General features: G+C 36.2%; 1 long non-coding RNA gene across 1 annotated transcript; it reads right to left on the bottom strand.

Moving 5' to 3' along the window:
• Positions 1 to 1,068: 1,068 nt before the first annotated feature.
• Positions 1,069 to 25,856, bottom strand: LOC149531833 (uncharacterized). The gene is made up of 2 exons (XR_016359273.1): positions 25,723 to 25,856; positions 1,069 to 1,527 (listed from the first exon to the last, which is right to left on the bottom strand). It is a non-coding gene; the product is annotated as an uncharacterized LOC149531833 (long non-coding RNA).
• Positions 25,857 to 26,642: the final 786 nt, after the last annotated feature.

The following is a 26,642-nucleotide window of genomic DNA, read 5'->3' as shown; positions in this document are numbered from 1 at the left end:
ACTGGCAACATTACCAAACTGATGTTTGATGTCTGGCTTCATCAGATACTAGTCAGATTCCCATAATCCTCCTCGAAGAATACCGGTTGACAACTTGATTAAAATTTGGTGTTCTAACACTAGACAAAAAACTTAATTCTCAAATGAAATTGAGGCCTTGAGCAAGTTCAGCTTTGAAATATTTGCTTGGCAAAGTAAACATGGATCATTGCCAAAGTAAGTATTGAGTAAAATTGTACCCAATACCCGAAAATTTTGCTCAAGCTTCTGCATTGAGAAAATTATAATAGATGTAATCATATTAATGAAGCTTTCATTTATATTGTTTTCCACTTAACTATTTACAAGGACTTAAATTTTATTAGTCCCTGCAGGGAACTACCCGTCATTAATTTCTGCCCAGAAAAAGCCAATGTCGATTCCATACTTTATAAAGTTGAATTTTTAAAATCAATTATAACATACTAATTCTTCTCCTTTTCTTAAAAATTTTTGCTTTTGATCGACAATAACAGAATTCAATTGAATTTTAACTGTTTTTATACTTTATTTGCCTAATTTATGTTTGGTAGAATTATGGGAAAATGTGGTGGGCCTCGGTATATGGCAAAATAAGTTGAATAATAAATTTATTGAGCATCCAACAATTTATTACGGCCAATATATTTGTGAAAATAAATATTTTTTAATTAATCAAACTAAAAGTTTTGACAATTTACATTTCAATTTTAATTTTAAATAATTAAATGAACCAAAAGTGCTTAGCAAAACTTACAAAATAATTCTACCACCATTCAAAACAATGAATATAATTCTTTAATTTTATTTACCCTAATCAAACAATCATTAATATAACATAAATATAAATATAAATATTAGATTTAATTTATTTATTGTAATATTATAGTTTAATATATTTATAAATATACTCATTTTTAATATTTTTGATATTTTTGAAATTTTTATGAATGTAAAGTGATTTAAACACAAATTTTTAGAGGTTCATATAATTGATCATTATTAGCATTGAAATAAAAAAATTAAAATGATATCATAATTTTTTTAATATTTCATAAACAAGAACTAAAACTTTTTTATATTAGAAATAAGGAGATCAAAATTACAAGAGATCACAGAGAATCAAAGTTCAGAGGCCAAGCCTAACACCATCAAAAATGAAGTATATACAACAAAACAACAGAACAAAATCATAGACCATGACACCAAGTAAAGCTCATCAGCCTAGGTGTCCACCCAAGCTATCCAGCCCAAGGGGCCATCCATCCACACCATGCTTTTCGAATCTTGAATTTGATTCTGCATGTAAACCATCTCACTAGAAGCATTGTGAGGTCTTCTTTTAATCTCATTGCCAAACCTACTAAAGGTTTGATTGAAAGCATGTATGTTATCCAAGTGCAGCCTCCAGAAGTATCCATGATTAACCTCATTCACAAAAAAGGTAGCATGATCGGCCTTGAGCAGCCTTTTGAATTTAGCCTTGTTGATTTTCATGGTCATCTGAATCTGCAAAAAAAATTTAAAATAAGTGAGACTTCGGAAAACCTCAGTAAGCATTCTGGGGATATTTTGAAACCTTTCTTCATTTCTGCACTTCCAAATTTGCCATAAAATGTAAGATGAGGTAATATCCCAAAACATATTAACATCTTTTCTAGCATTAAGGATAAAGCCAGTAATAACTTCAAAAATACTGAAATTAGAAGGGATAGAAATACCAAAATTGTCTAAAATTGTCAATAAATTGTCTAAAATTTAAAAAAGATACTTTTATTTTAAATTATATCTATTTAGGTCAACAAAATTATCTTATTTTCATTTAAATTTTTTTGGAGAAGATTTTTAATAATATTAAAATAAGAAAATTATAAAGAAACAAATCTTTAAGGTTTTTTTGGAAAAAAAAATTACCTTCTTAAAAATGAAAACTTATGAGTAACCGTATTTTTCTATTTAATGTGCTCACTTAGAATTTGAAATCTAATTTATCTATTCAATGATCTCAACAAAGTCACCCCTTGCATAAGTCAAGGACTTGAGCTCTCCAGAGCTCTTGTTTCAAAGTTATTTTCTTTAGGGAACAAATCTTATGAAAGATGTATTTAAGTTAAATCACATTGATCATAAACACTTCACAATTTTGTGCACAAAATAATCTCACGTCTCCATGTGACTATTAAGTGCATTTTATGGGATGATAAATTAATTTTTTGTGGCAAATAAAAATAAGGGTGGGATCTCATGGAGGGGGGATTCCTAAAAATTTTGAGTGGATGCTGCAGAATTGTGTTAGGAATATTTTAAACCTGGTGGCCCATGAATTTCTAATTAAAGGAAGTTTGAGACTTATGAATTTTCCTTCTAAAATTTTTGTTGGAGGAGGAATTTAAATTTTAGAAATAATGGAGATAACTCAACTTCAAAAGGTGGTCGAGATAACTCAAGTCTCACCAAATGCAGCCCTATATTATAGGGGCTCTTATTTTCTGGGAGAAGATTCCAAATGATCCTTAGCAATTTATTTTCTTCTTAATAGGAATCCTCCTTCCTTGAAAATAATAGCCTAATCCCCTCCATGAGACCCCGCCCTAAGCACCCTAAGCAGGTCCCTATGGAGTTTCTTAGCTTAATTTGGCTAGCACCTATTGCTCAAAAAATTTAGGAGTAATTTGTGGAGTTGGTGGCCCCATGATCATCACAATTTGGAGCTTATTTTTTAGCAGCCATTACAAATAGTATGCTTAAACAAAATTAAATAATATTGTTTTTAGATAATATTTAGAGGAAAAATATGAAGCAAATAAGGAGGGAAATCAATATGTGGAGCGAAGTGTGATTTTTCACTGGTTCTTATTTTAGCCCCTCCTTTTGCAAACTTATTTTTCATTTTTAAGCATTGGTTGCTCCATTAAAATAGTAGAAGATTCCAAATTATCATTTGTGCTAATTAAAAACCTAGCATGAGGACACTTTTATGCTTATTATTAAGCACAAATGAGACTTTAGCAATCGCATGGGGACATGGGATAAGTTGTGTTAAAGAAGGGGGGAATAGGTAGGGCAAGGCAAAAATAAGCAGCCACTGCTTATTGAAAATAATGACAGATAACTTCATAAAATTATTTCCCTTCTTTAGTTCCCACCTAATTTTTTCTCCTTTATTTTCCATCAAATTCTCCCTCTGAATTTTTGCTATAAGTTTACATCCAAATTAATGACTTCTTTGAAATAAGTAGTAAAATTGTGCTTGAATGAGATCACTTGCTCCACATTTTTTTTCTTAAAAATTTGAACACTGGCTACCAAACAAAATAAGCCTAGCAGCCGCATGGGAACCTGCCATTAGAGGAGGGACTATCATTTAAAAATTAAAATTAAGCATTGAAAATAAAATGGGGGGCTCACAAATAACATGGAAAAACTCTATGTGACCTCACATATTTCTTTCCTAGTGACTTTTTAGTCCAAAGTATATTGTTATCAGTTTTATTCAAAAATACAATAAAAAAAATAAGCAACAAAATTTCATAATTATGGGGCCACCACCTCTACGAATTGCTGCTACTAGCCAAAATTTAGCAGTCGCATAGAGACTTGTCCTAATGACGCTACTAAAGTGAGTAGTATGGACAACACAAAAGTAACTATGATTTTTTTATATCCACTAATCATTTAATATTATACTTTTGATGTTTTATTATAATTTGTTATATGTAAGCTTAGTAAACTCAAATATTTTGTAGTTAATCTGTGATCTTTGATTGTAGTTTAAATAGTTTGATCTTATTATTTAACATCTTAATTCACATTTAAACAATTTCACACTTAAAACACATTTTCACTTACATTATATTGATCTTAAATCAATTCACATACACTTGGTTGGTCCTTAATAAATTAATCTCACATTTTCATAATCACCCTTAATCAACCAATAATATCAAACCAAGAAGTTCTCTACAAACTTAAGTTTGATCTACCTTACACTTCTAGCCAGTTACTTATTGGGGTGTTAGAAGGGAATCATGTATCGCTTGAGGTCCTAGTCAACGTCAAAGTTTGGGCATTTCTTTCTTCCCCACATTTTTGGTTAAACCTATGTAAACAAATGTCTTTGTCAATATCTAAGTGCGTAAAGCCCTACTAGCTCTTCAACCCAAACTTTAATAAGAGCTTTTTTGTGGACGTCTTTGAGATATAGAATCCCTACTAATTGATATAGTCCCACTAAACTAGTACCAATGTTTTCTAAAAACATGGATGCGAATGGTCTTAGTGGTTCTCATGTCCTTTTTGGATCAATTTTTAGGGCTAAGTAGTTCCCAAGGATCAAGTTCTCACCATACCACACCCAATAACTCTCCACTAGAACCACCACTAGTAATGGATCATGACTCAACTCTTAGGATTGAATTTGAGAAGGTCAATATTTGGAGGAGAACTTGGATTAGTTTGAGACTTTACTTAAGAAAAAAGGTATTCATTGAGAGGCAAGGGATGCTAATAATAACTTAAATGATTTTTTGGTATCATACAAGGAAGTTCATTAAGTGATCCTTACAATAGGAGAAATAGTACAATAGAATATACCTCTCCCCACTCCTAATCAAGAGAGAACACACTCGAACCTCACTGGAGAACAACTCGACCTTACCATAAATAAGAATGCTTTTAGGTTTTGCTTGCAAAACACTATTGCTAACATTAGAGTCAGTGACAAAGAAACGAAAAATAGTGGATTATCTTCCCCTCCTTCTCCACCACATTCTATTCTAGTGTTGAATACCATATTGCAAAATCTAGGCTATTTATAACAAGAATTGGTCAGCTTGTTGACTGTGACCAACCAAAAGTTCTTTAGCTCTCTTCTATCATCGCAGTCCATTAACTATGCAAGTGTTGAGTGCTTTATTGCCACAAGGAAATGAATCCATTAAGTCCAAAAGTTACAACAATGTGTGTGATCCACAAACCCACATTAATTCCTTTCTTTGTGTACATAATACCACATTATGGACTATACACTACTTAATTTTTTTTCCAGGTCTCTAAAAGGAACTACCACGAAATGGACAATTCTCTTCCCAATCGTTCTATCGAGACCTTTGATCATCTGATGAATGCATTCCTCACTTGCTTCCAGACTAACATTGGGAGAAAGATTAGCACACCTAAACTCGTGCATTGTAAACAAAGGTTTGATAAGAAGGTAACATAATTCATCTCAAGGTTTTAATCCATCTCTTGGAGGATGCCTTATGCCATACTAGATGCCAATCTCTATAAGAAGTTCATCGATCATTTATTATCAATGTTGAGGGAGAAATTGTGCTTAATCGGGTATCAAAACTTCACATGCCTTTGTAGTGCATTGATGGATTACCAACACACCGTAACTTAGTTTTGGGATTGTTCTACGAATGCTTATAACAGACCTCTATCTTCAGGGGAGCTCAAAAGAACAACGTCATAGCCAATGTCATGACACTTCCTCCTCTAAAAAATTGTGCAGAATTGTTTCAAAATAAACCCACAGATGAACTAAGCATTCACTAGAATTTTAGAGTCCTATGTTTATGTCTTACAAAAGTTGTTAAAAGACAACTTGGTAACCCTAGAAAAGATCATATCTCTTCTTAATAATTTCCCCTATTGTCAATGGTAAAATGGTTTGAAATATTGTCAATATCATTATATGAATGGTCATGACATAAAGGGTTGTGTATGCCTTCACCACTTAGTGTAAGACCACATCGATGGGGAAATAATCAAAGTTACTAAGAGGAAGCCTAAATCTAATAAGTTTGTTGACAAGGAAAATAGAAAATTGTAGATCTATATTGAATGAAATGAAATGAAATGTTTTAATTATGTCCACGAGATCACATGGTCTAAGAGACCACACTAAGGATTGATCACTCTAGTTGTTGTAGTTTCTTCGGGCTGTCCCTTTTTTTGTGGATCTGAATTAAGAAGGTAGTCGCCTTATGGATTCTCGTCTTATCAAAAAGTTATTTTATGTTGTTCACCTGTAATGTATCCTTGTGTTGTTTACAAATATCTTCATAAGTGATACACTCTTTGATAAAGTGTCATTCAATTTCCACCATACCTTTGTTGCAAAACATACATATCCTTTCTTCCCACTAATTTTTAGGAACCTTCCATCTACCTGTTTCACAACGTAGATGATGAGAGTTGGTTCTCAGTTGAGCAATTAAGATTTTGACTTTCCTTTAATTGTGGATCATAAATATTCTTTATCCCTGTGTTCCCATGTGGGATTAAGTTACTTGATGTAGTAGGCTTTTTTCTACCTATTTGATTTATCCACATGGAAAACTTGAACTTCTCTAACACCCATTTTTAATCTCTATATTAGTGCCTGGGCACTCTTGGGAATTGATGTTCCATTTGTTTGGCCACTTGTTGTTTTGCTTCTTCCACAATTTTTTTCCTTCGCTCTCACTCTTCATCAACCCCCATTTTGGGCCAGTGTTGCTTATCCATATTTCCCACTTTCTTTAAGTAGCTTAGGAGGTGAATAATTGCCAACGCCTCCATTGGGAACATGCTCACCTATGCTAAAATAATCTTATGAGGAACTATTGATTTGATTTTGAGGTTAGAAGTGATAAAGTGTTTTTATATCCTCTCTATTTTTTGCCATTTGTGGATTGAAACACTACTTCCTCAAACTTCACATCCGTACAAAATTATTGGGACCACCAAAAGACTAAATAAAGTCTTCCTCATCTTCCAATCCCATAGCTCTACCTTCCTACACATATTTTGAAGAAGGTAAGAGGCCTTCCAACCACCTTGTAGTCTTTTTGATTTGCAAGTCTCTGAACTTAATCTACAATGGAAGTCAATTCATAGGTATTTGTACTCTTCCACGATTTCTAAGGAGTAGCCCTCAAATATGAATGTATGTTGCTCCTTTTTTTTTAAAGAAAATATCATGACTTTAGTCTTTGAGGTGTTTACGTCCATCCCTACCTCCAAGCAAAAGGATTCTAAGTTATTCAGATGCTCCCTCAAACCTTGGGCAATTTTAGCAATAAGGATAAGGTTATCCACATAAAGAAGAAGTCTTATAACATAGCTTGCTACCTGAATTCCTTCTACATTGACTTTGTTTAGCCATTATTCTAACTTATCAATATAAAGTCCAAACAAAGTAGGTGACAAAGGACTCTCCTAGTTTACTCCAATGTCACTCCCAAAACATTTTGACACGCCTTCTTTAGTTATGATTATAGCTTTTACCCATTCATACAACTTATAAACAACAACTCTCTATTCTTTTGGTACTTCCAATTCCTCCATTATATGTCATATCTTATTTCTAAAGATGGTGTCAAAGGCTTTCTTAAAGTCCACAAAGCAGCAAAAAGCCTCCTCCCCATGTTTCTCCCACACTCTTTCAATGAGATTTATTGATCTTTTCTTGCCTTACTTGTCCAACTTCATCACAACCTCCTCCTTATGTCCTCCATCATTAGTTCATAACTTGTATGTGAATATGGTGACCATCACATTTATCTCCCAACAAGCTTGGAGGGTTCCTAAGTCAACCATATCATCCTCCTCTGTCTATGAGCCTTATAGTGGAAAGCCTTCTTCTTAGTATGCTCCAGATTCCATCAATGACATCACCATCAAAGATGCCTTAGTGGATCCTTCAAGCCCAATCGACATAATTGCATAGGAGGTCCTCTTTGTGAATGGCTTGAATCATGACAAATATGATGAGTGTGATGTCACCAATCATATGCATAATTGAATGTCCTTTCCACCCTTGGAATCAACCAACCTGACCATTGAAGTAGGGCCTATGGCAGTTTTCTCAACCTTCATCATGATTCCTAAATCAAACTTCTTTTGGGTCAAGATGGGCATTCCCTAACTGAATTTTGTGGGATTTGTCCATTTGTAGCCCATAAATTTTTTAAGTTCCCACATGAGGGTACTATCATTTTTTTCCCACGCTAATTGGGCCCCTGTGTCCCTACTAAGATGATGCAATTCTAGCTTTCAAGCATATAAGGCTGTAGAAATAAGTTTTTACATCACGGTTGTCTAATGTGTCCAAACCTCTCACAAGTCTCAATGTGCTACCTCTTATACCCCTTCCTCATTAGGAGATTAGAGAAAACATGCACCCCATGGGAAGCTACCATGGTTGCCTAAGGTTATGTAGCCTATAGTGGTGTCTTTAGTTACCACATCCACTTCACATGTGGACAAAGGAAAGGTACCTATGTTGCATAAGGTGCATCCACCTCTAGTCATCTCAATCATTATAGAGATGCATAGCCTTACCCTTTTATGGTTAGGAAAGGAAACCCCATAAGATAGAACCATCACCATTGGAACTCGCCACTCATCCTTTGAGGGAACCTCATGTTACTTGAACTACTCATAGGGAAAAAAGGGGACGGTCACCCTTGATTGAGCCTCTTGTGCCTCGATCATCATCCCTACCTCCTACTCCATTGGTGGGACCATCCATAGTGTTGATTACAATATTTTTGATCTCTACTATAGAGTAGGATGACACTACTCCTCTATAGCCATCTCATCCAAGCCCACATCAGCGTTATAATAAGCTTGTGCATGAGTGTAAGAGACATAGGTAAGAGAGGGCTCTATCTTGAGAGGCTAAGGTGAAGGCAGATATGACATCTTCAAGGCTTGTTTTTGTTCCCACTTTAGCATATCCATTTAGCTATGCTCCCATCTCCACAACTCCCCAACATTTTGCAATATTTTTCTTCCTTCTCATTGCATTGAGAGTGACTATCGAGCCTCATGCCAAGAGGGTCTAGGTGTTGACTTCTTTGTCATAGGAATTTCCTCTAATCAACTATTTACTAGAGAGCCTTTTATTCTCTAAACCATTGAACATGTAGCACACACAAGTTTTCTCCAACACATTCATGCACACTTCAACTATTCCTGCTTCATCTTACCATCAACATGCTAGCTTCCTAGACATCTTAAAGCTTTCCACAATAGATCAAAGGATCGCACATCCATCTTGTAAGCACAATCTTGAGCTAGGCCTGGTTCTTCAAATATTGCAACTCTACTACTGTAGACCTGGTTTCTACATCAATTCTTTTAGTGGAGCAAGCTATGACTTCTCCTAAGTTCATCTTTTCTCCTTCCATATAGGCTGGAGGGGATGCTTCATCAATACTTCCACGTGGTTCCCCTAAAAACACCATCACTTGCATCTTTGACTCTCTAGAAGATATTCATGCTGGTGTAAATAAGTATTTACTATTTACACTTTACTTAAGTTTACTTAGGATAATGCATATTCATATGAATTGTCATGTAGACACCTAGGAGTTTGCATATTCATGAGTTGTCATGTAGACAACACAATAGTTTGCACTCCAATTGAGCACATGTTGTCTACTACATCTCTTTACGAGATACACCTTTGCATTCTTATCCTCTCATTGTTGCACATACATTCATGCACAATGGAGGATAATCCAGTCTTGGTGGACATTTGTTTAGTTGTTATGCTTATCTCTTTGCTGACTCCTAGTCATATCAATTGCATTTATATAAAAGGCACTTTTTTTATGTATTAATCCAATTATCTGATATCCATTATTATTTTGATCATTATTGAGATTCTCATTTGATCATTATTTGTCTCTCTTGTGCTATCTACTAAGCTTCTTGATCTTGGCGTTGATTTATTGGCTTAGGCAAATTCTTACATAGTATCAGAGCTATACCAAATTCTTACAGTTCCAATGTTGATAACAATATTTACACGATCTCTCTCACTTGCCATGGTAGAGATTTTGAATGAGGAGCTATAAAGTGCCTGGTGAAGCACCTAGGACTTCCTTTACAATGTCGACCTCCCTCCCCACATGATCGAGATTGGGAGGATGATGATTTGATGATGGATGACATGTGAGGTTCAGAGTTGCTTCTACATATGTAGATTAGAATGTGTTTGTACATGTTCCCTTGTATGTGTCTTTTATTATTGTTTCCTCCCAAAGGACCCTTGTACACTTTCATAATTGGAAATGAGAGGTTTCATGTCGTAAACCTATTTTATATGCCATATTTTTCTTATATGCTTCGTAATCTTAATTTTTGAATTTAGGGACGATGCAAAGTGTTGGGGGCATATGAGCACCCCTTTCATGTTGACCCAAAAAATTTCCTTTTTTTTGTCTTCATGTGTATTTCTTTATATCTATATTATGAATAATGTGATGATATCCCCTGGGAGTGGATTTTTTTTCATGCTTGTGGGTTTTTATGCTAGTTCAATGAGCCCCCCCCACCCCCCCCACATTTGTGTAGGATGTGATAGAAAAATGTGTCATCTAGTGATATATTTCTGTGCCATCTCATCCCATTCCTTCCTTTGAATTATCTATGCTCCCCTGTGAGAAACATAGTCCATCCCAAGGGGGATTGTATTGTATGCATGTTCTATTTTTCTTTTATCTAGCAATGTCTCTACAACACAAGTTTTTTTCTCATAATTTTTTTAAATTTTAGCATCACTTCACCTAGTAGGGGATAAACCACCAATCAATGTCTCAAGTCTTTCCCTATCATACACCTATCTAGCTTAACATTACACATATTAGCAATGATCTTAAGTTTCCCTATCACACACCTATCTAGCTCAATGCTACACATGTCAGTGCATTGTGTCAAAGTCTACCTATCACATGCCTATCTAACATTGTCTATGCATGCCAATGCACCATATAAGCCACCCTATCACATGCCTATCTAGCATTCCCTACACATGCCAGTGCATCTATAATTTGATACACATGTCAAAGCATATCAAAAAATGCCCTATGATATGACTTGGCATAAAACAACTTACTAACCATATTGATGTGTCTATCGGTGATCTCTATTGTAAGTGAATTCATCATCTATCATACTTGAGTATGCTAGGTCCAACTTTGCATTACATAAGGAATTCCCAGTTGGGGGTAACTCCATGTGATATAATTCCTACAAGTAAATTAGCTAGGACATCCTTACTTTAGATTTACACTCTCCTCCCATGGACAATATGCTCACTAAAGTGGGGGAAAAATATAATGTTGTAAATTTTACACCCCATATAAGATACCATTTATGCATTTTATCCACTCTATCCTAAGACAAAAATCATGTCACCCTTCATTATACTTGTCATCTCATCAGCTTGTCATTCAGCTTGAATCCACACATAAAATCCTAATTTTTCTAAACGTGCACATGCCGTAAGATGTTTGTGTGGTGTGCTCTTGTTTGCGAATTTGCAAAGTAGATCAACATTACAAACCTACCACCCTACATTTATAATGCCCAAAGTATTGAGAGTCATGCACATAATTTATCTAGTGAATTAAATAACCCTCAAATTATATGCATTTTCTCTCTGTATAATCTCATTCTTTCTTCTTGGTCATTCACCCAAACACTCTTTCTCTCTACACAACCATCTACTTTCACTTTTACATTCATATTGCAGGTTTCCTTCATTGTTATTGTACACAATGTGAATGTGTATTCATGAAACCTTAGTGTAGAATGCAAATGGACTGACGATGAACTAAACTAAACCCAAGATATCATCATCAAAATGTAATCTCTACGAGCGTCTCATGTTTCCCTAACTACAACTACTAAAATAGCTCTCAAACCAGCATCTTAGTGACAGTTCTGGAATGGGAGAATGCTGAAAAAATGAATATGCAATGAACTAACAAGTGATAAATTATGCTAAATAACACAAAATAATGCTAAAATGCTATGAAAATGCTACAATAAGATTGCTAAATGATGAATCAAAATGTGCCTATAATGCAAATGCCTAAGACTTGGGTTCTTTTGCTCTTGAATTCTACTTCTATTTATAGAATTTTAGAAGGGGTTGGGGTAAGAATTTGGGTTTTACCTTTTCACTTGGTGGGTAGAAGTGAAATTGAAAAGGAGCTCAAAAGTCTTGATTGGAGGCTCCATGTGATTTTCATGTCAACAAAAATGTCTCATGAGAGACAAGAGAAGGATCTCAAAAGTCATGATTTGTGGCTAAATAAGGCTTTATTTCAACAAAAATGTCTCGTGAGAGACAAGAGAAGGAGCCCAAAAGTAATGATTTGTGGCTAAATATTACTTTTATTTTCAACAAAGTATATGACTTTTATTTTCAACAAAAATGTCTCATGAGAGACAAGAGAAGGAGCCCAAAAGTCATGATTTGTGGCTAAATATGACTTTTATTTTCAACAAAAATGTCTCATGAGAGACAATAGAAGGATCTCAAAAGTCATGATTTGTGGCTAAATATGACTTTTATTTTCAATAAAAATGTCTCATGAGAGACAAAAAGAGGAGCCCAAAAGTCATGATTTATGGCTAAATATGACTTTTAGTTTCAACAAAAATGTCTCATGAGAGACAAAAGGAGGAGCCCAAAAGTCATGATTTGTGGCTAAATTTGGATTTCTTTTAATTCTTTATATAAAAGGAGGAATTTTATTTTGTGAGAATAAATGGATTTATTGATTTAATAAAAGTTCCATTTATTCTCAAAAATTTGTCTTTTCCCTCTCCTTTTTTTTGAATTTCATTTTATGAGTTTGAATTGTTTTTCTCCTCTTTTGAAGTTGATTTAGGTTTTATTAATTTGATAGATGATTTTCTATTTAATTTGCGCTGATTGATCAGAATTGTGTGATTTAGGTCTTTGCCAATTTTTGGGTGTCTACAAATGCCCCTCTTTGAGCTAATATGTGAAGCATATTAGTTCAAAGACTATCTTGATTTTCTGATTTTAGGTCAAATTCTGATGATTGGATGTATGTTCATTGATATCTGATTATTGACGATTTGATGATTTGATTGTCGCTCACTTGATGTTTTGATTGCCATTGATTTGGTGATTGGATTGTCGTTGATTTGATGATTTGATTGTCATTGATTTGATGATTTGGTTGCGATATTGATTTGGTGTTGCAATAGTTTTGTTTGGATGCCTTGGTTTTGGTAGGCTTGATGTTTGAAAAATTTTGGCTGGGGTAGGATGCTTTTTATGTTTCAAAAAAATTTGATGCCCCAACTTGAATGCCTCGGTTTGGATGCCCCTGGTTTGATATGGATATACTACCCACTCATAAATGAAATTGGAAAAAATGTATGTGTAAAATAGGGACGTTCCAATTTTATTTCTGAAAATGTTGATGAGAACCTTTGGTAGGGAAGGTCGAGTCACAAAGTGATGGGTAGAATCAATCAAGTAATGTTGATACATAGAAAAAGTGCCCCCCTCCGGATACAGAGTAGAGAAAACTAACATGTCCATCTCAGGATATAGAGTAGGACAAATAACTGGCTCAATATAGAACCATTAGCTGATTAGCTATATGTTGAGATTTGATTGATGTAGGATGATCACTTGTGATGAAAAATTGATGTCATTGTTCAGTGTTTGATTGTTCGAGATGAGGTGAGTGCCCCCAGTGATAAGGGATCTTCATATCAGACACAAATAGATGATGTAGGTGTTGTGACATAGTTTTGATTTGTGAAGCATCATTTTATTGGCAAAGCATGTATGCCATTTATGATGAGGACCCTTTTGTGTTGAGACCTTATGATGTTGATGATTCAATCTATTTGATATATGAGATATTTGAGGTTTTTTTATGTTTGGACTTGTGCACTTGAGATATCATGGAAGTATGTATGTATGTGATGATCTGATGTGATGATTATGGTAGCAGTGGATGCGGATGTGTATATATATGGGAATGATTAATGTAGATGGATTATGAGGTAGAATAGATGCGATGTTACTAATGATGTAATGAAAATGTGATTTGGTAATATGAATGTAATGAAATGTGGTAGGATAGAGTGTGATGGGATGAGATATGAATGAAATGAATGCTAGTGTGAATATTGTGAAGAGACGAAGTCTATGAGAGTGGTGTGCTAGGAGCTCATCATGATGTTGATGTTGTTGTCCACTTTTGATAACCAGTCGTTAAGTTGTGAACTAACATTTGTGAATTTTATCCTGATTTATGTGCCAACCATTTTTGTGCAAAGGAACCCAAGATGAATATGCAAACTAAATGAATGCAACTAGCTGTCACTTTTTTATTTAAAGAGATGCAAACTAATTGTCATCATAGAGCGTGTAATAAAACAAAAATGACAAAGTACAACCACCACTAGCTTAGCTATAGTGATATGAATACTATGTCACGCTGAGAAGTACTAGCAAAGAGGAACAATGTACAAGAAAACATGACAACCATTAAGAACTAGAAGCTATAGCCATAGAATAAAAAAAATAGGCATGCAAATAGTCACATGTTAGTTAAAAGATCTCACCTAAGATATCGCACAAAATTGGTTGAGGTACACATGGCATTCCACAGGAGAGGAGGCACTTATAAGTGGACACTAATAATGTGCAAAACCACAGGATCTCTAAAATAAAATAGTGAAAAACCAATAAAAGAACATGACTTTATCCTGGTACCTCTAGTCAAGTACATCATCGAGGCACTAAAAGCACATGATAGCATAGGAAATCATTATTTGCAGACCAAGCATGCTTCCAATTGTGTGAAATAGTATCAAGTTTGTTTAGTTCTGCCAGGGAGCAACTAATGTTGGTCGTAATGCATTGTCATGTGTATTTTTGGTATTTTTGAAATATATTTGGATGTTTTTGTGGTTTTGTATTCATATTTAAATGTTTTTTGGGATGTTTGGTAGATATTTGAATGTTTTTGGGATGTTTGGTAGATATTTGAATGTTTTTGTATTTTTGTGATAAATGTTGGAACGGTTTGACTCTTGTAAAAGTGGGAACAATACAATTCGTAGAGTGAGGATAACCATGATTGGTAGGCGAGAACGATTGTGTGTATATTAAGAACCATTATAGATGAGAATAAAGCCAATGTGGGGATGTTTTTCTAGGTGTATGATGAAACAGACATTCTCGAGGCTTATGAAAAAGGCATTTGGGCCGAAAAAGTCGTTTGACGAGCCTTAAAAAGGCGTTTTAGGCCTAAAAAGGCACTTTGGGGTCCAAAAGGACACTTTGGGCCTTGAAAAAGGCATTTGAGGGGCCTAAAAAGGTGTTGGAGGGGTCCGAAAAGGATGCATGGGCCTTGAAAAAGGCGCTAAAGGGGCCTAAAAAGGCATTGGAGGGGTCTGAAAAGGATGCATGGGCCTTGAAAAAGGCACTAGAGGGGCCTAAAAAAGGTGCTTTGGGGTCCAAAAGGACACTTTGGGCCATGAAAAAGGCATTTGAGGGGCCTAAAAAGGCACTTTGGGGGCCAAAGAGGACACTTTGGGCCTAAAAAGGTGCTTGTACCTTGAAAAAGGTATTCGAGGGGCCTCAAAAGGTGCTTTGGCAAAAAAAGGACAGTGGAGCCTTAAAAAAGTATTTAAGGCCTAAAAAGGCGCTAGAAAGGGGATCCAAGCTCTCACGCTTACGCCTACTTATTCTATGCCCCTAGCTATATAAGGATGAAAGAGTCTGACGGATATCTAGGCTTTCAAGATAGCATTGACATATTTGTTGAAGGAGGCTAGACTAATTGTGGCCACTACAACTTAAATAAGACTAATGATGCATGGGGAATTCTTGCTCTTGACAAGAGGAGGGAAACGGGGGCACCTCTTGCGCTATCCGCGTTGTGCCAAATTTTCCAAAGTCCTGCAAAATATTTCAGGACATTACTACATTGCTTCTTAATATCAGCAAGGCATGTGGGGTTCAAATATCTGATGGCCTGTTGGATAGCCAAATTGAGAAATTGACAAAAATTTTGGGGTGTTGTTGATAGGAATTGCCCCTATTTTGAATGCCTTTGGCTAGTTGTGATTTTTTTTTTTGCTATTTTTAGATGATTTTTTATTTTATTTTTAATAGTTTTGGATGATTTTTTTTTTTTTTTCCATAGTTTTAAGCTATTTTTAAAAAAAATTGGCATTTTTGGATTTTTTTGAATTGTTTTGATAGTTTTGAGATATTTTTTGATTTTTTTGGCATTTTTGGACAATTTTTGAATTTTTTTGATAATTTTGGATGATTTTTGGATTTTTTTGGATGAATTTTAGGTTTGGGGGGGTGAAACGGAGGATACGAGTGAGATTTGGTGGAATACGGGGGTAACCAAGACCACGTGAGGTACCTAAAGAGGCAATAAAGGAGTTTACGATGCCAAATGGGTTAACTAAGGGCTAAAATAAATATTGGAGATTATTGGGCAAGGTGAATGGCGCAAATGTGCATTGATTTTCCTGCAATTCATGTTTATGGTATCTCAATGCATAATCAGACTCCATGTGTTGCTGAATTTGTTGTGCTCCCTGTTGTTGCTGTCACGCTAGCTATTTCCACTGATGTGTACATTCCATCAAGGAAAAGGGCTTTGATTTTCTCTTGTTATTGTTATTATTATTGTCGTTACAAGCTCTATTTCCCTTGATTTACTATTACTACCATACTGGTTATTTTTGCTGCTATGAATCCAAATCTAATGCCAAAATACTTTAGAACTATAACCCACAAATGTTTCTCAATTGGGTATGTGTGAAACTAATTCTAGAATGAATACCAGCCTGACAGACTACTCTAGCCTAGGCTATAAGCTTCTCAACCCCAAACAAACAAATAATGTTCTTCCAAATACCTCCAAATAATTCAACTGTAAATGCTACCCCTTTCTCTTATTGCTATCTTTGACTAATTGCAATGGAAAGCCACAAAGAACCAAAATTTATCTCAAAGATGGAAAATCAACCATTCAACTGTAGCCCCTTTTCAGCATTGAAGGTCTTGTGTTGTTTTAGGGAAGTCCAAAAGCATTGTCTCACCCCTTTTCAAACTAGATGTGGCATTCTCACTTCGTTTGTACCATTTTTTTTTTTTTTTTTTTTTTTAAATTATTTATTTTTGATGTTTTTGATTTTTTTTGGTATTTTTGATGTTTTTCTCAAAGCTTTTAGACATAAAATCATTTGAGATGGATGTTATTGATAGGTTCTGCTAATTTTGTACCATCACAATCTGAAAGTCGGTAAGTACCAGTCCCAAAGGATTTTGTGATAAGGTAAGGGCTAATCCAGTTAGCCTCCCATTTTCCTTTCTTTTCCCTTGCTACTTGGTTCTTAGGATTTTCTCTAAGCACTAGGTCACCAATCTGAAAGACACAAAGTTTGACCTTTTTGTTATAATGCCTTGATAATCTATTCTGATACACTTTGAGATGTTCATGTGTTGTATGTTGATGTTCTTCCAACAACTCTAGTTGTTCTAGATGGGCCACCCTGTAATCCTCATCTGATAGGACGTCTTGAAGAGTAATTCTCAAGGATGGGATCTCAACCTCTAAAGGGAGAATAGCTTCACAGTCGTAGACCAAGGAGAAGGGTGTTGCGCTTGTAGGCGTCCTAACACTCGTCCTGTAGGCCCAAAGGGCAGGGTTCAACTGTAAATGCCAGTCCCTGCCAGTATCATTGACAGTTCTTATGAGGATGTTGATGATGGTTTTGTTGGTAGCCTCTGCTTGGCCATTGAGGAAGAATGGTGTATAATGTGAAATTTTTCACACAATTCATCAATTATTTGATTTTTAAAATACAAGGCATTATCTATGAGAATAGCATGAGGTATGCTAAACCAACAAATGATGTGGTTGAGAATAAAAGAGGATATCTATTTTTTGGTAGAGTCAGAAAGTGATGTCGCTTCAACCCACTTGGTGAAGTATTCAGTGGCGTTGATAATCCATTTATGCCCACCGAAAGAGGGTGGATGGATGGCTCCAATCAAATCAAAACCCCATTGGTAAAAGGGCCATGGCATGGCCAAAGGATTTAGCTCTTAGGATAGTGCATGAACAAGGTTACCATGGATTTGACATTTTTTGCAGGTTTTGACAAAATCAATAGAATCCTTTTCCATGGTTGGCCAAAAATAGCCCATTCTAAGAATCTTCTTTGCTAATGTGAAACCACTAGAGTGTGACCCACAAATCCCTACGTGGACTTCTTGCAAAGCAACTCTAGACTCATCCTTTTCAAGACACCTAAATAAAGTACCGTCAAGACCTTTCCTATACAGCGTATCAGCCACCAAGGAGTAATGGGAGGCTTGGTGAATGAAATTTCATTTTTGGTTATGTGAGAGGTTAGAAGAAATGGTGTTATCACAGAGGTAAGTGATAATGGGACTATACCAAAGGGAATTGGGGGCATTTAGATTGCAAACGATAAGGGAATCGAGTTGAGTTGAACCACCTCTTCCACTAGGAACTCATACCACTCGTGTTGTTCTGGGAGTTGAAGTAAGGAGGCCAAGGTGGCCATAGCATCTGTTGCTCTGTTTGTTTCTCTGGGAATTTGTTCAAAAGTAATGTGAACAAAAAATGCCTTAAGTGTATCGACTATATGTTTATAAGGAAACAATTTTTCATCTTTTGTCTGATAAGTATGAGTAATTTGATTGATGATTAACTGGGAGTCTCCATAAACTTTTAGGGTTGTCAGTTTCCATTCAAAAGCTAGCTTGAGACCCAAGACCAAAGCTTCATATTCGGCCATGTTGTTGGTGCAAGGGAAGAGCAATTTGTAAGATTTAGGGATGGTAACACCGAGTGGCATGATGAACAAAATACCGGCACCCAACCCATGGTGCGTGTAGGAACCATCAAAATAAAATTTCCATGTTACTGGCTCTGTTTGAAGGATGTGCATATCAGGGAAGTCAACTAAGATAGGATTGGAACTTTCCATAGGCACATTTGCCAATTGATCAGCAATGGCCTATCCTTTTATTGTCTTCCTATCAACATACTCAATGTCAAACTCACTTAGGATCATCACCCATTTAGCCAGTCTACCCGTTAATGTTGTCTTGCTGAGAAGGTATTTGAGAGGATCAATGTTGGAGATGAGGTTGACTTTGTGTGTCAAAAGATAATGATATAGTTTTTGGGAAGAAAAAATTATGACTAGGCAAGCCTTTTCAATGAAAGAGTAGTTAAGTTCATAATTGGCCAAGGTGCGACTGATGTAGTAAATGGCTCGTTCTTTTCCTTAGTCATTTTCTTGTGCCAGGAGGGCTCCAATTGACTTATCCATTACAGAATATAGAATAGTAATGGTTTGTGTGATACTAGAGGTACCAACATAGGCAGATTCATCAAATAGGTTTTAAGTGTTTCAAAAGCCTTCTAACATTGATCATCCCACTTAAAATTTATGTCTTTATGTAGCAAGTGTGTGAAAGGTATACACTTTTCCGCCAACTAAGAAATGAATCGACGAACTGATTGAAGCCTACCTTGAAGAGAGTGTAACTGATTTAGGTTCTTTGGAGGTTGCATACTAATTATGGCTTGTACCTTCTCAGGATCAACTTCTATCCCTTTGGCCGAGAAAATGTATCCTAGGAGCTTGCCTGATTTGACGCCAAAAGTGCATTTCTTGAGATTAAGCCTGACCTTGAATGCTTCTAGGCGAGTGAATATTTTGGCCAGTATGGGAAGATGTTCTTCTCGACTATGGAATTTGGCAAGAATGTCATCCACATAATCTTCCATGAAGATATGCATCATATCATGAAAGATAGTGGTCATGGCTCGTTGATAGGTAGCCCTAATGTTCTTTAACCCAAAGGGCATTACATTCCAACAAAAAGTGCCTCATGCACAAGTAAAAGTTGTTTTCTCTTGATCTTCTAGTCCTATTCTGATTTGATTATAACTAAAAAACCCATCCATGAGTGAAAACATGGAATGACCTTTGGTGAGATAGACAATGGTGTCGATGTTAGGGAGGGGAAAGTCATCTTTGGGACATGCTTTGTTTAAATCCTAAAAGTCGATATAGATGTGTATGCTACCATTCTTCTTTGATATGGGGACAATGTTGGAGATCCATGATGCATACACTAGAGGCCGAATGAAATTGGTACTGACTAATTTTTCCAATTCTGCTTTCACTAACAGGGCTATATGAGGATGCATCTTTCTAAGTTTTTGTTTCACTGGCTTGACCTCTGGAGAGATGTTAAGATGGTGGAGGATTAAGGTCGGGTCTAAGCCGGGCATGTCCACATAAGACCATGCAAAGTTTATCTATCTTTCTTTGAAGAACTAGATAAATGCCTTCCTTTCTTCTGAGCTCAAGGACTATGCCAAATAAATGACCTTTAGTTCTTGTTCTATGCCAAGGTTTATCGGTTCTATTGGCTCAATCAAAATAGAAGATCGCTCCTCAGAATGTTCAGGTAAGGTATCAATTACCCCATCGGTAGGTGCCACAGTTGGGTTTTCACCTTGTGATACGTCACTTCTGTTTGTTTCCATTTTTTATCAAGATTAGCCACAACTTGGTAGTGGTCAATAAGGTTGTGGGATGCTTTCCTTACTCTAGTGTGATTGAGGTGATTGATACTCGACTCGACTATATTCTCTTCTTTTGTTCTTCATTGACGAGATGGTTCAACCGTGTTAAGGTAGATGAAAACTTCATGGTTAGTGTCAAAATGAGGGAGGTGATGAGGCTTGGTTTTATCCCAGTTAATGAGTTTGAGATGGACTAGGGAAAGTGATTCATAGTATGGGAAAGGTTCAACAAGGCTTAAAGACATAACTTCATTAGATGGCTCATACACTGTATCCATCAGATCTATGACATGGACTTCTTCTAGAGTTTCTGGGAAAGTAGAGCTTGCAAGGGGCTCATAGTAATCATCTTCAACTTCTACTGGGAAGAAGTCAGGGAATAAGGTTTGGAATTGAAACCCTTCAATGTATTCATCTTCTAAGCCATCCTGATGTACTCTATTTCTTAGTGAAGTGGATCCTGAACTATGAGTTGTTCTTTGTATAGCCAAACTATCAGGGGTGGGTACATGGATAATATCACATTCTTTGTCATGGAGAGATTCTTTACATAGAGACTCAAATTCCCATTTAAAAAAATCATTGTCATCTTTGTTACTGGAGGCATTTATGGGTAGTTTTGCCATAAAATGTGAACTTGAAAGGGACAAATTCACATTTATGATATCAGTTGTTACTGGGGTATAACTATACTTTTGTTTGGATACCCACACCAAGGTAGAAGAGGAAGAATCACTATGCTTTGGGTGAGCTTCGGAAGAGGTTTTCACCTTGTCTTGTCCATCATACCCTACCCCTGCTTTAGATTTATTTGACCTGAACTGTGTTATCAAAGGTTCAATGATTCCTTTCCCTTTCCCTAAGGGACCATCTCCTGTGTATCCCATCTTTTTCATTAAGTCAAAGCCTTTCCCATGTAGGTGGGAGGAGATGTTGATGTTTTGTTGACTGATGTCTTCCACTAGGTTTGGAGGTGTGCCACTTGCTTTGATAAAATGTGCATGATATGGTTTGGTGGAAGTCAGTTTTCCATGAGACCTTAGAGAAAGTGGGGGATCAAATAGGGAGATTGAGTACTTGCCTACCCCTTTATAGTGTAACTTACACTTTCTAGCAAATTCTTTCATTAGTTTATCCATTTCTTCATAGTGTAGTTGTTTATGATCTTTTGATGATGATGGCGGTGGAGGAGTAGAAGGACCAGAACAACCCACTTTATTTTTACCCTTAGTTGATGTTGATAAGTGGCTGCTCATTTGGTTAGTGGAGTGTGAAGTGCCTGCAACTGTGGACTGTCTGCTAGCATCTATCGGTGTATTAGCTTCTTCTCTATTATAAGGGACAAGTGAGTTACAATACTAGGCAAAGTGTCGATCTCTGGGTATGGTTATCTCTTGACCCATGTATGGAAATTTGAGGCACTGATGGTAGGTGGAGGGAACGACTTGCATGTCATGGATCCATGCTCTTCCCAGCAGAATGTTGTAAGTTAGTTGTAGGTCTAAAACCTGACAGACGATTTCTTTCATGACCGGTCCTACTCTGATTGGTAATATGACCATGCTTTTGGAGGATCTTTCTTCATCATCATAAGCCTTGATGGTAATCTTTTTTATTGGGTCAACCACATCCTCTGCGTACCCGAGGGCTTTCACTAAACTGAGAGTGCAAATATTGAGACTAGCCCCACCATCGACCAATGCTCTCTTAACTTGGTTCCTATGGATGAATACTTCTATGTGCAAAGGAGAATTTTGTGGTTGTATGATAGACATGTCATCTTGGGCAGAAAAAGACACGCAATGAGGAGCAACTAAATTGCTGACCGTGTTTTGGAATCTACTCACATCTAAGTCATTTGGCACTAAAGCTTTAGTGAGTATCCCTTTATGCTTTGGGGAGATTTGCAATAGTATGTGGGTCGGAGTCTTGAGTAATTGGTGAACCAGGTTATACTTGGGCATGGAGGAACTTGGAGTTTGTTGGTTAGGATTTGTCATTGGTCCTGGTAGGATAATTTTGGAGGCTTGGCCCCAAGTGATGGCATTTGAGGATTGTTTTTTATTTTTATCTTTAATTATGATGACATTTATAGTTTCATCAAATCTGGAAATCATGCCAATGGTATTATCGTAGTGGTGCACATAATTAACCTTGGTTTGTGGAGGTGCATTTTGATTGGCCTTGGAGGACTCTCCCTTCTCATGACTCGTGAAAGGGTTCTTGAAGGACGTATGGTCTTCATTATTACTAAGATTGTTTACTTCAATGGTTCCATCATTTATTAATTTTTGGATGACCCCCTTAAGGGTGAAATAATTGTTTGTCAAATGCCCCCGATTGCGATGATAGGCACAAATGTGTTTGTCATTCCACCATTTCAGCTTGACTTGGGGTTCATATGGTTTAGCCTCTGGTAACACGATGAGGTCATCAGCCAAAAGTGTTTGTAAAGCACTCTCATAGGACACCCCTATGGGTGTATACTCCTTAGGTATATCAAAAGATTGATATCTTCGTGGTGGAGGAGCTTGATTGTAAGCCACTTATTGGTTAGACATAGGGGGGGGTCTTTGTGCTACGTCGGTAAAACAAGCAGCCATTATTTAGTTGAAGTGTGACACTGGGACTCAATCGATTTAAAGGGGGTTGAGTTTGAGTTTTGACATGATTGGCTTCAACTACCCCATCATTTGTGATGTTTTTATTATTGTTTCTCCACCACGCTTTTTGTTTATCAGTGGACCGATCAAAGGAATTGTGCATTTGTGTAGATTTTTTGGAGAAACCTTTACCATCTTTAGATAATTTAATTATGCCATTGTTTACCAAGGTTTCTTCCACTTTAGCCGCATTTTCTAAAGTGGTTTTAAAATCTTTAGGCCCTTGGAGTTGGAGCCAATAATTCATCGATTTTGAGAGACTATTGATGAAGATATCTATCTTCTCCTTATCTCGTATGTATCTATGATATTTAGCAAACATGTGCCTCCACCATTGTAAGAAGGTCTTGAATGATTCACCTAGGAGTTGTTTTGTGTTACATAGATCAATCATTGTAACCTCTCTTTCAATGTTGTAAGAATATTGGGTGATAAAAATAGAGGCCAATTTATCAAAGCTTTTGATATTGGAGGGTAGTTCGGAGAACCACTCCATGGCTTGTCCTCTGAGGCTCCTAGGAAATAGATGCATTAAGTATGTTGTGTCATGGACAAACTCCATGCTTAGCGTATAGAATTGCCTCAGGTGATCTTGTGGATCCATTGTGCCAAAATATTTTTCATACTTTGGTATCTACACATTTGGAGGAAAGGGTGTGAAGGTAATGTTTATATCAAATGGCAGGGGACACACCTTTTCGAGGCTAAACTCTACGGGTTGTGTTTCTCCTCTTTTCATCTTTTCCATTTCTAGTTCTAAGTCTTGCAATTTTTGTGTGACTACGTCTAAAGGTGACTCTTCTTCATCTCATTTCATATTGGTCACATCAAAATCGGATGGCAATTTTGCACCTTATTGTGCTAATGTGAGTATGTATTGTTCTTTGTGTTTTTCCAAAATTTTGTACATGATATCAACAAGTTCGAGATTTTGCTGAAAATCTTCAATTTTAGTTTCAATACTTCTGTCATCCCATGCATCAGATGAACCCATTGCAACTAAGGATTCTAAATTTTGATCGAATAAGGGTGACTCGTAAGTAACCGTATTTGGTGAGCAATCTATTGTTGTAGTAGATTTGAGGAGGTTTAGAGATTCTGTGCATTTGATAGTCCTACTTGCTATCCTAGCACTCACTCGTACGGGCGACCATTTTGGTTTTGTTGGGACACTTGTTTTGCGTGGTGGCATGAAAGGTAAATTGGATTCTTTTAGTTTCTAGGCATTCTTCAAAAGGTGAAAGTTTTTGTTGACCATGATTTGTTTGTAGCAACAAGCTAAATTGGACAAGGCGTTTGCCAATGTTGATAGAATAAGGTTCACTTTTGTGAAGTCAAGTACAGATGTGTGTTTCTGAATGTTCCTAGCTTAATGTGCAAAGTGAGGTAATGGTAACTGTCTGGTTGATGATGATGTAGCTTTGCTTGTTTTCAAAAGATGTTTTCAGTCAAACACAAATTTTCAGACTTTGTAAAATACCATCACAAAAAAGGGTATCCAAATTTATTGTTTGTTCATGAGTACCATTTTTGCAAATAGCCTCTATTTCATGTTTTTACTTAGATGCGTCACAGAAATGCTCAAATGCTCTATTTTAGTAATCAGATGTGTTTTTTCTTTGTTTATATGTGCTATTTTATCATTCATATGACTGTTTCATGAATCAAATGCGCTATTTTAAGTCTCATATGCATTTTTTATAGGTGTATGTGTCATAACAAAAGTCAAAAGCATTACAAAAATGTTTAGAAGCACTGTTTTATGCAATATATGCACTATTTCAAGGATTGTTTAGCAACGTCTTCATTTTAAACTTGGTTTCTCGATATTGGTTTGAGGTTTGTCCTTCTGGAAGGTTTATGATCTACACCGGTGTTTGTTATTAAGTTTTAAAACACTTCCAAGCACAATAGCAATAGAACCAATGCAAGATGTAAAAACCACACACACCTAGAAAATGGAAGAAAATGGCTTCTTGATAAGGTTATCTAAAGGTTGGTGACTAGTGGGTCTTAGTGTTCCAACTATGTTTGGATTTACCTCTCCTGTGATAGAGAGCTTCCCACCAATGCCAGGGAGGTTTGGTGCAATCCTTTGTGGGACTACTAGAGGAAGGCTATGTTTTGAACATAGGTGGCTTGCATTCGATTAGGAATACAAGATTGGGGGGCAATCCCTCTCACTAGCCCTGCTAAGGCGACTCAGGAGGTAGCCCTTCTATGGATAGATAATCCTACCTAATGAAGAACAAGAAATGGAAGTCACAAACAAGTCTGGGAATCTGATCACTCAAGAAGGGTGAGAGCATATCCCTACTATTTTGGTTCCCCAAACATGACAAACACAAAGGATTAATTACCAGCCCTTATACTACTGAAGATAGGGGGGCTCTTAATTAGACTATGTGTGGGTTCTTTTCCTCGTTCAACTGTAACTGATCTTTACATAAGGTTGGGCATTCTAATCAACTCCAAAGAGTTGAGAGCATAGGCCTACTTCTTTATCAGATTAGTGAGATTGAATGTTCTTATTAAACTATGTTTGAAAATTTGAGAAATTTCACACTTTTAATTGACAAGAGCCATGGTCCACCTACCTGATTCGAAGCTAACAAGGGCTAGGCACATTTTTGAGAGTCTTCATTCCTATCACACATTTCTAGTAGCCTTGTGGTTGTGACTTTTAATAGATTTAATCTTTGTGAGCTTGGAAATGCCTTTGAAAGTTTTTTGATCTCAGTATGAAGCTTCTCACATGTTATAAAACCTGCAAAAGATCAGATTCAAGTACACAAAATAAGAGATTCAAGGATCCAATATGCACGCAAATGGAGATGAAAACTAATCTAAATGATAACAATGCAAAACAATGCAAGAAAGGAAATGTAATAAAAATGCAATTCTAATCTATAAAAACAAATATGGATCTAAGCTAATATGCAAATTCAAGGATGAAAACTCATGATGGAAGCCAGGGATGTATGAGAGAAGAAGACAAGAAGATAGAAGTTCTCCACAAAAAGCTTTAGTATTTAAACTCCTTCAAAAATCACTCTCCAAACCTGCAACATAACAATAGAATAATAATGGATCTAAAAGAAGAAGAATAGATCAGCAAGAAAACTTGAAGAACAGAGAGGCTTTGATACGAAGCCCCACGGTGGGTGCCAATTTCTACACAGTGTGAACGCGTATTCATGAAACCTTAGTGTAGAATGCAAATGGACTGATGATGAACTAAACTAAACCCAAGATATCATCATCATAATGTAATCTCTATGAGCGTCTCATGTTTCCCTAACTACAACTACTAAAATAGCTCTTAGACCAACATCTTAGTGATAGTTCTAGAATGGGAGAATGCTAAAAAAATGAATATGCAATGAACTAACAAGTGATAAATTATGCTAAATAACACAAAATAATGCTAAAATGCTATGAAAATGCTACAACAAGAATGCTAAATGATGAATCAAAATGTGCCTATACTGAAAATGCCTAAGACTTGGGTTCTTTT

Source organism: Cupressus sempervirens, chromosome 11 (assembly GCF_028749045.1).
Source record: "Cupressus sempervirens isolate cs-2001-9-10 chromosome 11, ASM2874904v1, whole genome shotgun sequence".
NCBI lineage: Eukaryota > Viridiplantae > Streptophyta > Pinopsida > Cupressales > Cupressaceae > Cupressus > Cupressus sempervirens.
The sequence above is the reverse complement of the archived record's forward strand: the minus strand, read 5'-3'. Positions and strand labels throughout refer to the sequence as shown.